Source organism: Trachypithecus francoisi, unplaced genomic scaffold (genome assembly GCF_009764315.1).
Source record: "Trachypithecus francoisi isolate TF-2019V2 unplaced genomic scaffold, Tfra_2.0 Lachesis_group16, whole genome shotgun sequence".
NCBI lineage: Eukaryota > Metazoa > Chordata > Mammalia > Primates > Cercopithecidae > Trachypithecus > Trachypithecus francoisi.
Genome location: NW_022681461.1, coordinates 3,525,758 through 3,533,846, shown reverse-complemented (window position 1 = coordinate 3,533,846; position 8,089 = coordinate 3,525,758).

The following is an 8,089-nucleotide window of genomic DNA, read 5'->3' as shown; positions in this document are numbered from 1 at the left end:
AAAAAAAAAAAAAGACCAGGCACGGTGGCTCACGCTTGTAATCCCAGCACTTTGGGAGGCCGAGGTGGGCAAATCACAAAGTCAGGAGATTGAGACCATTCTGGCTAACACGGTGAAACCCCGTCTCTACTAAAAATACAAAAAAATTAGCCAGGCGTGGTGGCGGGCGCTTGTAGTCCCAGCTACTCAGGAGGCTGAGGCAGGAGAATGGTGTGAAACTGGGAGGCGGAGCTTGCAGTGAGCCGAGAATGTGCCACTGCACTCCAGCCTGGGCGACAGAGCAAGACTCCGTCTCAAAAAAAAAAAAAAAAAAAAAGACACTATCAAGCTACAGAAATCAAGGCAGTGTGATATTGGAGAAGACTTAGACATATAGAATGGAACCCACACATAGATCCTCACAAATATGGCCAATTGATTGTTTTAAATTATGGTAAAATACATGTAACATAAATTTACCATCATAACCATTTTTAAGTGTACAGTTCAGTATGGTTTAATACATTCATATTGTTGTACAACTACTTTCTGGAACTTTTTTGTCCTGCAAAACAAACTCTATTTCTGTTAAACAACAACTGCCCTTTTCTCCTTTCCCCAGCTCCTGGCAATCCCCATTCTACTTTCTCTTTCTATAAGCTTGACTATTTTAGGTGCCTCATAAAAGTAATCATATAGTATTTGTGACTGGCTTATTTCACTTAATGTAATGTCCTCAAAATTCATCCATATTGTAGCATTTGTCAGAATTTCTTTCCTTTTTAACACTGAATAATATTCTCTCGTATATGTATACTACATCTTGTATATCCATTCATTCATAGATGGGCACTTGGGTTCCTTCTACCTTTTGGTTATTGTGAATAATGCTGCTATGAACATGGGTATACAAATATCTGTTCAATTCCCTGTTTTCAATTCTTTTGGGTATTGTTATACTGTGAAATATATATTTGGTCTTTGTTCCAATTTCCTGGCATACAACTCCTAAGATCCTTGGAATCTCCAAAGTGATGTCTTTTTGTACGCTAATGAGTTGACAGATGGCTGGTAGCTTCAGGATGGGGGCTGGTCACCAGAAATGATTAGAAGGTTGGGACTTTTGGCCCTAGCCCCATCCTTTAGAGAGGAAAAACGGGCTCAAGGTTGAGTTGATAACCAGTGGTCAATGGTTTAAGCAATTATGCCTACCTACCAAAGCTTCTATAAAAACCTGCAAATGACAGGGTGTGGGAAATTTCTGAATAGTTGAACTTGTGAAAGTTCCTGGAGGGTGGCATGCCTGGGAGGCTATAAAAGCTCCACATCCGTTTTCATCTTTTACCCTAGGCATCTTTTCATCAGCATCCTTTGTAATAGTCTTTATAAGAAACTGGTAAATGTAAGTTAAAAGTTAAGTGTTTTCCTGAGTTCTGTGAGCCACTCTAGCAATTAATCGGACCAGAGGTGGGGATCCCCCATTTCTAGCCAGTCAGTCAGAAGTGCAGGTAAAGCAACCTGGGGCTTGCAATTGGCATAGGAAGTGAGGGGCAGTCTTGGGGAGAACCCCACACACATCTGGTGTCTGAAGTACTCTGTGTTGGGAGAGTACAGTAGGATAAATCAAGTTTGGTTATTATTAGTAGTATATATTATTTAGTATATATTATTATTAATATATACCCAGAAGTAGAATTGCTGGATCATAGTGTAATTCTTTCTTTAATTTTTTGAGGAGCCGCCATACTCTTTACCTTAGTGGCTACACCATTTTACATTCTCATGACAACAGTGCTCAAGAGTTTCAGTTTCTCCATATTCTTGCCAGTGTTACCAAAAAGGGGTCCTGACCCAGACCCCAAGAGAGGGTTCGTGGACACAAGTCCATAGAGTAAAGTGAAAGCTGGTTTATTAAGAAAGTAAAGGAATAGGCCAGGCGCGGTGGCTCATGCCTGTCATCCCACCACTTTGGGAGGCTGACGTGGGTGGATCACAATGTCAGGAGTTGGAGACCAGCCTGGCCAATATGGTGAAACCCCATCTCTAATAAAAATACAAAAATTAGCTGAGCATAGTGGTGTGTACCTGTAGTCCCAGCTGCTCGGGAGGCTGAGGCAGGAGAGTTGCTTGAACCCAGGAGGCAGAGGTTGTAGTGAGCCAAGATAGCACCACTGCACTCCAGCACTCCAGCCTGGGTGACAGAGCAGGACTCGGTCTCAAAAAAAAAAAAAAAAAAAAAAGTAAGGGAATAAAGAATAAACAGTGGCTGCTCTATAGGCAGAGCTGCAGCATGGGCTGCTTGACTTATAGTTATTTCTTGATGGTATGCTAAACAATGGGTGGATTATTCATGAGTTTTCTGGGAAAGGGGTGGGAAATCCCCAGAACTGAGGGTTCCTCCCCTTTTTAGACCATATAGGGCAACTTCCTGACATTGCCATGGCATTTGTAAATGGTCATGGTGCAGGTGGGAGTGTCTCTTAGCATGCTAATGCATTATAATTAGTGTATAATGAGCAGCGAGGACCACCAGATGTCCACTGTCATCACCATCTTGGTTTTGGTGGGTTTTGTCCGGCTTCTTTACTGCAACCTGTTTTATCAGCAAGGTCTTTGTGGCCTGTATCTTGTGCCGACCTCCTGTCTCATCCTGTGACTTAGAATGCCTAGCCTCCTGGGAATGCAGCCCAGCAGGTCTCAGCCTTCTTTTACCCAGCTCCTATTCAAGATGGAGTTGCTCTGGCGCAAACGCCTCTGACAGCAACACTCATTATTTTCTGTTTTTTGTTTTGTTTTACAGTAGTTATTCTGATGGGTATGAGGTGATGGCCAATTGATTTTTGGCAAAGGTGCAAAAGTAATTCAAAGGAGAAAGGACAGTCTTTCCAAAACCAGTGTTGGAATAATTAGTCATCCTGCAAAAAAATGAACCTTGACCTAAATTTCACCTTATACACAGACTAACTAAAAATTGATTATACATGTAAATGTGAAAATTCAAAGCATATTTAAAAAAGAAAACAGAAGAAAATATTCATGAACTGAAGTCAGACAAAAAGTTCTTAGATATGATGTCAAAAGCCTAATCCACTAAAAACATGACAAGTTGGATTTCATAAAATTTAAAACCCCTGCTCTGCAAAATACACTGTGAAGAGAAGAAAAATACACACCACAGACTTGGAGAAAATGTTGAGAAATCACTTATCTGACAAAGACTGGTATTCAGAGAATATAAAGACCTCTCAAAACTCAACAGAAGGAAAATAGAGTTTAAGTAAAAAATGGGTAAAAGACTTGAGCAGATACTTCATCAAAGAAGTTATATCAATGGAAAATAAGCACAAGAAAATATTTTCAACATCATTAGCCATCAGGAAGTGCAAATTAAAACCATAGTGAGGCTGGGGGCAGTGGCTCATGCCTGTAATGCCAGCATTTTGGGAAGCCAAGGCAGGAGGATTGCTTGAGCTCAGGAGTTCCAGACCAGCCTGGTCAACATAGTGAGACCCTGTCTCTACTAAAAATAAAAAATAGCTGGGCATGGTGGCACACCCCTGTAGTCTCAGCTACTCGGGAGGCTGAAGTGAGAGGATTATTTGAGCCCTGGAGATTGAAATTACAGTGAGCTATGATAGCGCCACTGCACCCCTGCCTGGGCGACAGAGTGAGACCTTGCCTCCATAAAAACAAAACAAAAACACCATAGTAAGATACCACACCATTAGCTAAAATAAAAAAACTGACCTGACCAAGTGATGTGTCAAGAATGTGGAGTGACTGGAACTTGCACACATTGCTGGTGGGAATGCAGAATGACGCAGTCACTCTGGAAGAACGCTTGTCAGCCTTTTATAAAGTTAAACATATGCTTACTATATGACCCACCAGTCCCACTCCTAGGTATCTACCTTAGCAAATGAAAAGTTATGGCCGGGCGCGGTGGCTCACGCCTGTAATCCCAACACTTTGGGAGGCCGAGGCAGGCAGATCACAAGGTCAGCAGATCGAGACCATCCTGGCTAACATGGTGAAACCCCGTCTCTACTAAAAATACAAAAAAATTAGCCGGGCGTGGTGGTGGGTACCTGTAGTCCCAGCTACTCAGAAGACTGAGGCAGGAGAATGGCGGGAACCCGGGAGGCGGAGCTTGCAGTGAGTGGAGATCACGCCACTGCATTCCAGTCCGGGCGACAGAGCGAGACTCCGTCTCAAAAACAAACAAACAAACAAGCAAGCGAACAAACAAACAAAAGTTATGGTCACATGAAAACTTGTATAGCAGTGTTTCATAAAGCTTTGTTTGTAATACCCCCAAACTGGAAACAACTGAAAACTTCTCCCGCTGGTAAATGGGTAAGTAGTCTTTGGTACATCCATAGGGTGAATGGAATACTACCCCGAAAAAAAAGGGGCCCAGCAAGCTGGTTGGATCTCAGAGGTCACATTCTGAGTGAAAGAAGCCCGTCTCAAAGGTGTACACATTGTATTATTTCATTTATATGACAACCTCAAAAAGATGCAACTCTAAATGTTAGAGAACAAATCAGTGGTTGCCAGGAGTTAGTGGGAGAATGTGGCCTTAAGGGAGCGGCACGAGGGAGTTTCTTAGGGTGACAGAGCTTTTTTGTGTCTGCATTGAAGCAGTGGCTATATGAATCTGTATTTTTTAAAACTTCTGGAACTGGCCAGTCACGGTGGCTTATGCCTGTAATCCCAGGACTTTGGGAGGCCAAGGCTGGAGGATCGTTTGAGCCAAGGTGTTTAAGACCAGCCTGGACAACATGGCAAAACCCCGTCTCTGCAAAAAATACAAAAATTAGCCCGGTGTGATGGTGCATGCCTGTAGTCCCAGCTACTTGGGAGCCTGAGGTGAGAGGATCACTGGAGCCCAGGAGGTGGAGGCTGCAGTGAGCTGTGATCGTGCCAGTGTACTTCAGCCTGGGTGACAGTGAGACCCTGTTTAAAAAAAAAAAAAATTAAACTGATAGAACTGTACATAAGAAAAGTCAATTTTACCACAGGCTAACTTAAAAATGAAATATATAAAATAATATTTACATGAATACAATAAAAATGTTAACATAAATAACATAGTTATGCAAAAAAGAACTTCACAAGAGAATTTCCAAAAGAAAAATGTTATAGTGAGAAGAATGGCATTGTTTTACAATTTTGCAAAAATTTTTTTCTGCCTTAACAGAAGACATTGGATTCAATTGTATATATATAATACTATGTATCTTACAGACTCAGCAAATCTCTACTGTACACTCATGAGACAATGAAAGTAAATTAGACAAGTCATTCCCAGTTTTTTTTTGTGAGATGGAGTTTCACTCTTGCCCAGGCTGGAGTGCACTGGCGCGATCTTGCCTCACTGCAACCTCTGCCTCCTGGGTTCAAGCAATTCTCCTGCCTCAGCCTCCCAAGTAGCTGGGATTACAGGCACGTGCCACCACACCCAGCTAATTTTTGTATTTTTAGTAGAGACAGGGTTTCACCATGTTGGCCAGGCTGGTCTGGAACTCCTGACCTCCAGTGATCCGCCCGCCTTGGCCTCCCAAAGTGCTGGGATTACAGGCATGAGCCACCACGCTTGGCCCCAGTATTGTTTTGAGAATACTTTTGACCTCATAGACCGTTCTCCTAAAAAAAGATTTGGGGATTCTCCAGGGTTCCCTATGCCACACTTTGAGAACCACTGACCTATGTTATAACTTTGTACTAAAGGAAGTACTTTTCTTCTTATGATTAGTTTTAGGGAAAATATTACTTTATCCTTCACAGAAAAAAATTATTTAATATATTTATTGATTGAATTATGATATACAGTCATAATTTTAAAAGTCAAATTCAGATGTTTCTTTTTTTTTTTTTTTGAGACAGAGTTTGCCCAGGCTGGAATGCAATGGCATGATCTTGGTCACTGCAACCCCCATCTCCCGGGTTCAAGCCGTTCTCCTGCCTCAGCCTCCCAAGTAGCTGGGATTACAGGTGTGTGCCACCACGCCCCATGCCTGGCTAATTTCTGTATTTTTAGTAAAGACAGTGTTTCACCACGTTGGCCAGGCTGGATATTCAGATGATTCTTATACTTAAATGGTCATTTTGTTTATGATTTCCAGTAATAACCAGCCCTAGGAACCTTAAAAAAACCTTCCTTAAAGGGTTTTTTTTTAGGCTGGGCGTGGCAGCTCACGCCTATAATCCCAGTGCTTTGGGAGGCCGAGGTGGGAGGATCACCTTAGGTCAGGAGTTTGAGACCAACCTGGCCAATATGGTGAAACCTCGTCTCTACTAAAAATAAAAAAAATTAGCTGAGCGTGGTGATGCGCGTCTGTAGTCCCAGTTACTCGGGAGGCTGAGGCAGGAGAATTGCTTGAACCTGGGAGGCAGAGGCCGTAGTGAGCCGAGATTGTGCCACTGCACTCCAGCTTGGGCGACAGAGGGAGACTCTGTCTCAGAAAAAAAAAAAGTTTTTTTTCATTATAGGAGAGTAGATATTGTTTTCACCATATGAGAGGAATGACTTACAAATTATTTACTGTCAAAACTTTAACATAGCCATTTCTTTTTTTTTTTTCCACTCCGAGACAGAGTCTTGCTCTGTTGCCCAGGCTGGAGTGCTATGGCCTGATCTCGGCTCACTGCAACCTCTGCCTCCCCGGTTCAAGCAGTTCTCCTGCTTCAGCCTCCTGAGTAGCTGGGATTACAGGCACGCACCACCATGCCCAGCTAATTTTTGTATTTTTAGTAGAGACGAGGTTTTACCAGGTTGGCCAGGCTGGTCTTGAACTCCTGACCTCATGACTCCTGACCTCATGATCCGCCCGCTTTGGCCTCCCAAAGTGCTGGGATTATAGGCATGAGCCACCGCACCTGGCCACCATTTCCTTTTTAAAGTGAATAATGGGATTCCTTGTAAGGAGTGGCCTATCATGGGTGAAAAGATGCTTGAATACCCCATTTCAGGTTATACTGCACTGTTCTTTTGTTTGTTTGTTTGTTTTGTTTAGACAGAGTTTCGCTCTTGTTGCCTAGATTGGAGTGCAATGGTGTGATCTTGGCTCACTGCAATCTCTGCCTCCCAGGTTTAAGTGATTCTCCTGCCTCAGCCTCCCGAGTAGCTGAGATGACAGGCATGCACCATCATGCCCGGCTAACTTTTTGTATTTTTAGTAGAGATGGGGTTTCTCCATGTTAATCAGGCTGGTCTCAAACTCCTGACCTCAGGTGATCTGCCTGCCTTGGCCTTCCAAGGTGCTGGGATTACAGGCATGAGCCACTGTACCTGGCTCATACTGCACTGTTATGTGAGCAGTACTATTCTGCTTGGAAGCCATTTGCTGTCTATACATCAGAAAGTTTCACTTCCTAAGAAACTTCATGAAATCTATAAGCAGCTTCTTTGAAGATGGCCTTTTGTAATCTGCTTATGACCCCAAATTCTGAAACTGACTAGGACTGATTGCAGCATCAGGAAGGAGGAACTTCCTGCCTCTGCAAGGTTTGAGCAATGTGGAGGTTGGGGCAGGTGCCACCACCCTGGGGCTTAGACTCAGTGAGTTTGCCAGGGACCCAGCTCTGTGAGCTTAACCAATATCTCAGAGTAAAGGCTATTAAGTAGGACACTCTGATCTGGTCTAAACTAATTTTGGCCTGGTGCAGTGGCTAACGCCTGTAATCCCATCATTTTGGGAGGTCAAGGCCAGAGGATTGCTTGAGCCCAGGAGTTTGAGACCAGCCTGGGCAACGTGGCAAAACATCGTTATTACTAAAAAATAAAAAATTAGCGGGATGTGGTGGCACACACCTATAGTCCCAGCTACTCAGGAGGCTGAGGTAGGAGGATCACGTCAGCTCGGGAGGTTTAGGCCAATGAACCAAGATGGCGCCACTGCACCCCAGCCTGGGAGATAGAGGAAGACCTTGTCTCAAACAAACAACACAAGAAAATCCCATTATATTTGGAGTTGGCTGTGTTTCCCTCAGTAGGCAGGTTCATTGTTGAGAGTTGGAGGCTTACCATCTAGCTAATATTTGTGGATGGTTAGACTGCTTTTCCCTGCCAGTCTCTTGGAAGCAGTCAAGGCAACCAGGCCTTTAG